The sequence below is a fragment of the Triticum urartu genome, chromosome 7, assembly GCF_003073215.2.
Source record: "Triticum urartu cultivar G1812 chromosome 7, Tu2.1, whole genome shotgun sequence".
NCBI lineage: Eukaryota > Viridiplantae > Streptophyta > Magnoliopsida > Poales > Poaceae > Triticum > Triticum urartu.
The window spans coordinates 651640813-651649923 of NC_053028.1; the positions used below are offsets into that span (position 1 = coordinate 651640813).

General features: G+C 43.2%; 1 long non-coding RNA gene across 3 annotated transcripts; it reads left to right on the top strand.

Annotated features, from left to right (window-relative positions):
• Positions 1-2876: 2876 nt before the first annotated feature.
• On the top strand, positions 2877-8575 carry LOC125525002. 3 transcript variants are annotated; one of them, XR_007291100.1, is made up of 6 exons: positions 2877-3684; positions 4196-4244; positions 5104-5401; positions 6045-6113; positions 7614-7989; positions 8072-8575. It is a non-coding gene; the product is annotated as an uncharacterized LOC125525002 (long non-coding RNA). The 3 variants fall into 3 exon arrangements; XR_007291099.1 differs by lacking the exons at positions 7614-7989; positions 8072-8575 and adding an exon at positions 6281-6712 and having other exon boundaries at positions 2884-3771; XR_007291098.1 differs by lacking the exons at positions 7614-7989; positions 8072-8575 and adding an exon at positions 6281-6710 and having other exon boundaries at positions 2886-3684.
• The last annotated feature ends 536 nt before the right edge of the window (positions 8576-9111 follow it).

The following is a 9111-nucleotide window of genomic DNA, read 5'->3' on the forward strand; positions in this document are numbered from 1 at the left end:
CTTGCAAATACTTTCATCGGGGAAGGGTAATTCGTCATCTTTTTTTAAAATGGCAGTTATTCTGCACTCATCTACTATATCTAAATAGCTAGCCTCCAGAATTCTCTTGCTTCTCCTTGAGCCACATCACCTAAATTAGTTTAGCCATTGGATATACTCGATCGGACTACATTAGCCATTGGATCTATCCCTTAAGAGCCACCAACGCATGCATGCAGTGCATATAGTAGTAAATGATGCGTAAAGAGTGTTTTAATCAATTAAAAACTGATGCATGCATGCGTCTCATACTCCAGTACTAACACTATGAAAGAAAGTGACGCATGCACGCATATTTTGTTTTGTTTTCATCCAATTCTACACTTATACATAGAGATGTAAATTTATTTATTTATTTTCAAAATATTGATAAACAAATTAGCCTTCTAGGAGAAATTGTAAAGCCATTAGCTTGGTTGATTAGTTCAGACCACTTTTTATTTCATACAAACTCCCGCAGCAACGCGCGGGGCATTCTTCTAGTTAAGAAGAAAAGAGATGTTCAGTTAATTGGGGAAAATCGAGCGGAAATCATGTTGCCCGGTTGATTACAGAGAACTGGGCGAAAACCATCAGAACCTGTTTTTTCCCTTTCGTCATGTCGTATTTTTTCTCTTATAAATACTTTCATCGGGGAAGGGTAATTCGTCACGTTTTTGAAAAAAATGGCAGTTACCCTGCATTCATTAAGAAGAAAAGAGTGCTCGGTTAATTGGGGAAAACCGAGCGAAAAAATCATGTTGCCCGGTTGATTATGGAGAATCGGGCAAAAATCATCACAACGGCTGAGCAACACAAATAAGATCCCACACACACCATCTCAAAGAGGGTCTCGTCGAGATAGCACACATGTGTCATCGTCATCACTCCTCCCCTAGAGGCGTCATCTTCATCCCTAAACCCTGAGCAAATGACTCCGACTGCACCGAAGGCGGTCGTCAACCCAACCCACACCGAAGAGGCCGTGTGGAGATGCATGAAGGTCCGCATCAAACCCAGCCACAGGCGACCAGGCAGCGCAACTCCGACTCTGATGAAGAACCACGAAGGAGAACTAGGCATGGCTGGCGTCGCAGAATATCATCGAACGAACCACCTGCTGCCCGTCATTGTACACCACCAGGGGCCCCGCCACCACAGTTTCAACTTCGCAACAATAAACCAACGGAGGCAAGATGGGCTGGGCTCATCTTTTCAGCGTTGGAAATATCAATCGGGGACGCTAGATGGGCTGGGACGAGGATCCGTAGCATGGAAGATTGGACACACATGCCTAACAGTTGGCCCACAAAAGAAGTTGAATTTGTGGCCTTCAATTTCATTTTTAGCTTTGAACATGAATAATTTAATACAGAACTTTCTCAAAAAAAATCATATAGAAGAAACTGCCCACTTGGGAAGTGTGAAATTCATTTTGAAAAATATGTTCCATAGTCTTCTTTTTGGTAAGTAACACATCATCAAGAAAGTTGTGTTCCAAATGTTGCTCTAAAGACGCGCCAATGCCCGAAATTATTTGTGCTAGTTGGGTGCACGATTCATTTCTACGGGAAAAAATCCTGTAATATATTAATCAAATGGTCATTTTATTTTCTGAACATGTGTCTTGGGCCAGTGGTACTCAAATAATTTTCACGTTGCAGGGCATATCAACCTAATGGTGTTTTGCACTCTCCCACTTGTTTCCTCTGCAGGCATCACTGTCCTCTCTCCTTCTTGCCATGTAACAAGACATGGTGTCAACTTCGCCCGCCTTTCGCATATATTTGCCTCTTGTGAAAACTACCCCAATCTTTGTCGTCGCTTTACTTCGATGTCATCAAACTATGTCATTTCGCCATCATTTGCTCACCTTATGTAACTAGTATATCTCCGCCATAACTCACATAGTCATGTCTGCTTGCCATAGCATTGTAATGATGAGAGGGGCTAAGGGGATGTTTGGATTGAAGCCTATAGATGCCTCATCAAAAAATTAGCGTTGACCGAACTCGGGCCACTTGTTTGGTTGGGAACCAATTTTTTGGCATGACCAAAATGCATGCGCTTCTGCAGTTTAGTTTGTCACCAACTTAAGGATGGAACGAGGGCAGTTGGATAGTGTTCGAATTTTTTTGGCATCTCCGTGATTTGGTAGGGCTCGCCAGATCAACATCGAAACACACTCTAAGGTAATTGTAAGTATGTTTGCGTCGCTCAGCCACACCAACAAAGATGCAACCGGCTTCATTTCCGGCTTTGCTCGAGTCCATGTCTAAGAGGCAAGGCTCATCATGTCCACCACATCCAGTATAGGCTAGAGAGATGTGGTTGAGGAATTTTCCGCGCTTGCGCCAACGTCCAAAAATCCGAAAAAGGTTTCCGTCAAACGCGCCACAAAACCAGGAATGGTGGACGTGCCCACCACCCATCACCACACCATGCATCAGAAGATAAATTTCAACGTAAATTCAAATGAGCTATGAAATTCAGCCAGCGGTACAGGATCTGGTGCAACAGGGTGCATGCGTGCCACCCTGCTCGCTTACATACTGGACCTGAACTAACGGGTTGGCCAACGTTGACGGGATCGTTGAAATTAGGTGGTGTGGGGAGGGCATTCGCCTCTCCGTCTGTTTCAGGTCTGTAGAACACAGGTCCGAAACAGTACCGGGATTGATTGATCAGATGAGGGGTGCCAAGTAGGGTCATTCGGTGGCTGCATTAATTAAATGAAATATATAAAGGATGAGCTAGTGCGCCAACTAGCGGCATCAGCCACGTCTCCTTTTTTGCATCTATGAATGTCCCGAGCGCTCTCTTTTCCCTTTCCTCTCCCTCGTGCTTTCCTTTCCTCGCTGCCGCCACTCCACCCTAGCCGCCTCCTCTCCTCGCGCCGCTGTCGCCGCCGCTTCCACCCTTCCTCTGGGCCGCCTCGTCTCCTCCGCCTCCGCCTCCACCACCTCCTCCTCCCCTTCCTCTCCCCCTCCCGTGCCTCCGCACCCGACTAGAACGGCCAGACCACGTGACGTGGACGAGGAGACGACAGCTCGGGAGGCAGGCTCCTTCCATGGCGGCACCCCAACCTGCCGGGTTTTCCTCCTCGTCAGCCCAGCGGAGAGGAGCGGTGGATCCGCCTCCTCTTGGACCTAGCGCCCGATCCGAGGTGTGCGGGCGCGGACGAGCTTCCCCCGCCGGCCCGCGGCAGCGGCGACCTACAAGCAAAGGGCAAGGGCGAGGCGACGGCAGAGAGAGAGAAGATGAGAGGGAGAAGAAGGAAGGAGAGGAGGGAGAAAGAGAGAGAGGAAAGAGGAGAAGGAGGCGCGTCGTCGGATGGGAGAGGGTCACCGCCGGTCGAGGCCTGCGCGTGGCGGTTCGATGTGATCCTCGCCCCTTCTCTTCCTCGTCCCGCCGGCCTCATTCTCTGTTACTCTCCCGTTGGCCGTGGCGCCAGGTCGCGGCGGAGGATCTGGAGCTGAGCCCAAGCAGTTGAGGTTGAGGAAGACGGAGGTGAGGGAAGCAGCAACAAGACTGCTGGCTGGTGACGGGTCAGCGGCCACGAGAGGAGGGGGAAGGGGGACGACGTCATGCTTTCTCGCCACCTGCACGTCCTCGTCCCACAGTCCGTTGCTCCTTGTCTGCGCCGTTTCAACTCCAGCTGCAACAGTGCGTCTCCATGATCCTTCCCCTCCTCCGGCTTCTCTCCTTCCATAGCTACTTATGCTGCAATAGTTTCAGTGCAAGTATAGTCAGGTATTTAACTCCTTGTTTTTTTTTTACAGTTTTAGCTAATTGGCTGGGTATCTACTTTCTCTTTTGTGTCTGCACATATAATCGATTTGCTGGCCCATACTTGCATGTTCTCTAATTATCTTGCAGTGCTAACAAGTAATTAGGACATATTCTTGGTCTATACTTGCATTAGAACATGCCACATAGAAGAAGGTGGCATAACTTGGGATAAGAATGGCCACATAAACATTCTGTCATGATATTGTGATTAGTGATCAATACTTGCAGCAGTACTGCAATGGTGCTATCGTTGCATGTTTGCAAAAGATGTCTGTAAATTATTGATCTTCGTCGTGTCTCCTACTTACTATTAGTTCAACTGACCCAATCTTTCTGGTCTTATTGCTATGATTAATTGCTCTATTTCTTGGTTTTTGTATTGTAGGACAGGGAGGCAGAAGAGAGGACATGCTGAAGAATGAAGGTGGACAAACGTAAGTACTCCCTCCGTCCTGAAATTCTTGTCTTAGATTTGTCTAGATACGGATGTATCTAATACTAAAATGTGACTTGATACATCCGTATCTAGACAAATTTAAGACAAGAATTTTGGGACGGAGGGAGTAGTACTTGGCACAATTCAGATTTTCTTTGTTATTGCATTACAGGATTGTATGGTGTTCAGATTTTAAATGCTGGCATTGATCGAGGTGTTTGGGTTTTAGTTCTGATTAGATGTGTATCAGGTTTTAGTTCTGATGAGATACAGAAATTGTTGAGACAGGGCATGAATAGTATATATTTTAGCCGTGCTTTTATTCCCTTTTGCTCTTTCCAAAGGGACTACTCTACTTTTCTGTTAACCATTAGTAATATATTTTTCAGAGCCGGATCCATTTATTAAATGAGGAGAGGTGTATGAGACAAATAAAAATGTATCGAACTATGGTTCATGACTTTATGCGAAGGATTCTAAGTGAGCAAGTCATTTTACTGGGGCTAATGAACACATACCACAATTTGCAGAGTACTTTGCTTTTCTGGTTGTTTTGCTAAGAGACTGTTAATGATAAATCAGATGTTTTCCTTTCTTTAGTATGCTTAGCAATAATATTTTACGTTGGCTATTAAATTGGACTTCTTTCTGGTTACAAGATTCCTCTTATAATTACAGATCTTCGTTTATTTACAATATTCTAAGGCTACTAAGGTTACACATTTGTTCTACAGTTCGCAGTGAGAACAAGCTATTTCTGATGGCTCTGTCCTATTATTTGTTCACGTGTTTGCTTTCAAATATTTTGAGTGCTCATATCAACAAAACTATTGATTATTGGTTATTGTGTCTGTCAGCAGGTGCACATGAACAGCAAGGCATGTTTGGCGTCGTACTTGACCGTGCTGCAGAACAACATCTTGTGGTTCTACCCAAGGGTTGACGCCGAGCACCGGGCCGTACTGCAGGAGTAGCGTCATGCGTCCTTTGTCAACGTCCATAGCATCAAGGACCTCCTCACGCCCCTGTGCAGATGGCGCTCGCTCGTGATCACAGGAAACCGAACGACGCATGTGCCCGTTGTCTGTCAGCGCCGACAAGGTTGGTTCTATGTTAAGGCCCTGCGTCCTCACGTAAGAGGGCATGATTCATAAGGTAGGTACTGATTGCATCTTCATCTCTATTTTTCATTTGGTCTCGATTCTTTCACTTGGTGCTACACAAGGTCAGGTCAGCTTGGAACATCTGCCTCCCAAATTCAGGTCAAGGAGGTCATAATCTCCTTCTAGATATCTTAGGGTTTAGATTTAAACGAATAGGTGTAGCCATATCAATGTGCAAAGTAGAGGAAGTCGTAGTGAACATTCATAAGCTTGCTCTTGTGCTAGATAAGAAAGATTCAAAAAACTATTATGCAACGGTCACCAGAGCTTTACTGCTCTTTGTATGCACTGCAAGAATTATTCTGCAAGGGTAGCCGGCTGCACATTTGTTGTTTTCCCAGTCATTTAAGAATATTAGTTAAAGTGGATGGTGATACAATGTTTATACCATTTGAGGTATCTATTCTTTTACAAAGCATGTGAAAATACTTAAGGTTCTTTTAAAGAAGAGAGATAGGGAGGGAGGGAGGAAAACTCAATTTGTGCAACTAAAACTGACGATTCTAATCCAAACTGGAAGTGTTGCCCACGGAAATTCAGAACCGTCGTAGTTGTCGTTGACTTGCATTTGTGCAGTAATTCTCTAGAAGTCGTGTAATACAGACATATTAATAAGATTTTTCTTGGATATGCAGCAAACAAATACTTCAGGCACGATGGATATTGATGTAGACTACATCAAAGTGCTGCAGGACCAAATTGAGGTATGCTCCACACAGACACAGCGTCTTAAAAAATTATCATTTTCCACTGCATAATAACATGTTCTGTTATTTTTTAGACAAGTACAAACTGGCTAAGTAATAATACAGATAAAAAGCCATACATTCTCATTTTTCTTCTCTGTATTTTTTCTTGTTCATACCTGCAGAAAAATTGTGGTGGTGATGATTGATCTGTATTTTTTTGAAGGGGGTCATTGGACTCCACTGTAGCATAGGTGATAATTCCTCACCCTATATTTGCGTGTAGTAGCCTCAAACATCAACTTTCTTATGATTTTTCTCTAGCATGTTGCTCGCTGGTTTTGACTATTGATTTTGGTAGACAGTGCCCAGTTTAGGACATGATCCAACTCTCAGTTACATACATGGACCTTCTCTTTCTACATCTCTATGGTAGTAAACTTTCTTACTTTAGAGACGGATCAGAAGGCGTTTCTTTTGCTTTTGGTGTTGAGGATGCACCAAATTATGCACAAAATGAAGGTACTAGACAATAATGCACTTTTAGATGGTACACTGGTGCTGATGAATCAATTTTTTTGTTACTGCTTTATGCTTCTGACAGTGTGCGCTAGCTTATCTATTACTCCCTCCGTTTGTTTTTATAAGACGTTCAGACAACTTGCTTTGTGTTGTTTTTGAACAGTGTCTGAAAGTCTAAAACGTCTTATAAAAACAAACAGAGGTAGTATATCAGATAATACTATCTCACACATGTAGTGCATATTGGTTATTTTCACTTGATTTGGATAAATAAAGTGCGGCTATATTTTTCTTAACTGTTCCTATTCTTTGACAATCTTCTGCTTCGGTTTCTGTTTCTTGTTTCAGGTTCTTCATATCGAGTGCCTATTAATTAGTCACGTGTCCATAGATACTATATTATGCCCTTTAATGATCTCATCCCATGCGACTCACATATGAGTTATACATATGCATGGTTGTGAGAATTAGAGGGACAATTAGTGTTCCCTTGAAGAAAAGTGCAAGCATGATCTACTTTAAATTGGAACACTTATGTTAGAAAACATGGTCAATGGACTGTACAACAAAATCATTTTTTCAGTAAATTGTGACAGATCCAAAATAACCAACCGAAAACAACAAAATTATTTTTTTTCAGTAATTTGTGATGACTCATAGACATGTTTTCACTTAGATTAGAACGATCCTATGTAAGATAGGTTGTAAAGTAGCAGTTGTATATACATAGCTACAGTGTGTTTCCTGAACATCACAACTTCATCTTATGATGTGCTCACTGTAATCATATATTTTTTGTTTCATGTAAAGTAGTAGTAGGTTCTTTTGATGCCAATGATTCATTATCTGATCCCATGAGGCACTAATATCATGCTAGCTCTGTATTTTGTTGGTGGTATTCCCACTGTAATTCACTCTCAACATGCCGGTAATTTTGAGTTTTGTTTCTTTTATTCTCGCATGTAATTTCTTTGTTCCATCTTTGCTATGAGCCAGTGCCGATGTTCTGTTTTCCTGCGGTTGTCGCCACTGTACTTTGTTCCTTGCATGAACAAAACAGGATTAATGAAACAACATTCGCGCTGAAGAAGAAAAAGGATATGTTGCCCTTTATATTATACTTGGGCGATGGATTCCTTCAGATCTACAAATTCCTCGAGTAAAGTTTGCAATGCTTTTGTGAATGTTTCAAATTTTGTTTTTGTCTTTCCTTGTGGATTGTCCATCTGAACTATATGTATCAATGTAAACAACCTTACCTTTCCTTCTCTTTCAATCGGTTTAAGGTACTCATATATAATGGTCACCAATGCCCTACAATATGCACATAATTCACAATTCTAATTGGCTTCTTGCGCCATGGGCGCAACTGGTAAGTTACATTTTGTGTGTGTAGTACATCCTTTGTTCATTATCTTTTAGTTCATATTCAAGGTTGCTTCTATATCTTCTAGGTTCTTTCATTACTTTGGAACAGAAAAGTAATATGAGACAAATCCATACAATATGTCTTTGGTGAGACCATGAACAACAATCCACCCAGATGTTGGTCCTTCTTGTGCCCAGCTGCAGCCACCGCCTAATCTAACAATGTTCTGTTCTTTGCTCGAGGCGCAATGGTATACATTTGTTAGCACGTTAGTTCCTTAGGTGGATCCTAGTAGATCGAGCCGCCTCACCCCCTTGCAAGCAAACCTTGACCATGTTTGCTGGCGCATGCAGCGATCACTCTACCTGAGTTCCATGACTGCATATCTTAGTCACAATAAGCTAAATGACCAGAGCTATTTATATGATGCATCTCTATCTATGTATCCTGCTTTTTCAAAGCAATGTAAATGGTTTGAATTGATCTTATCATGAACTGATCTCATGCCTTTGTTTTGGCCTATAAATATAACATGCAATGTAATATATAATGCTATGTATCGACAACATGCTGAAATATCTATTTTTGTTTCAAGATTTTATAGTCTCTAAATATTCTTACTATTCTTGACTCCCACTCACCCTTTGCGCCATTGGCACAACGGGTCATCTAGTGTCCTCAGCCATGAGCAATGACGGATGGTGCGATGTGCCTGCGCGCATGTGGCGGGGCTCTAAAACCATGTGTGCTCCCACTGTTTCTGTTTGCACATGGCTGGTCTGACGAGGCCGAGAATGTTCAAGATCGGAGCGTGCGGCCGCATGGATCCGGCGTGTATATTCATTCCCTGGCGGCCGGAGGCGATGTGCCATGGGCATGCCGTGTGACCGGTCAACTGTGTCCGACGAGGAAGGAACGTGGCTCTGCTTCTATGAAAAACTGCCACTCGGTTGGATCCGACAGCAACCACTCTTATCTTTTTTTCCAAAATTACCACGCCCCCGTTTCTCCTTTAGGCCATCTTCAATGTCGATTCTTAAACTGCCCGCATACATCCGGACGTGTTGTGTCATCCAACGTCCAACGTGGTTCCGTATCGATCCGCCGAGCGATCTGGATATGTTT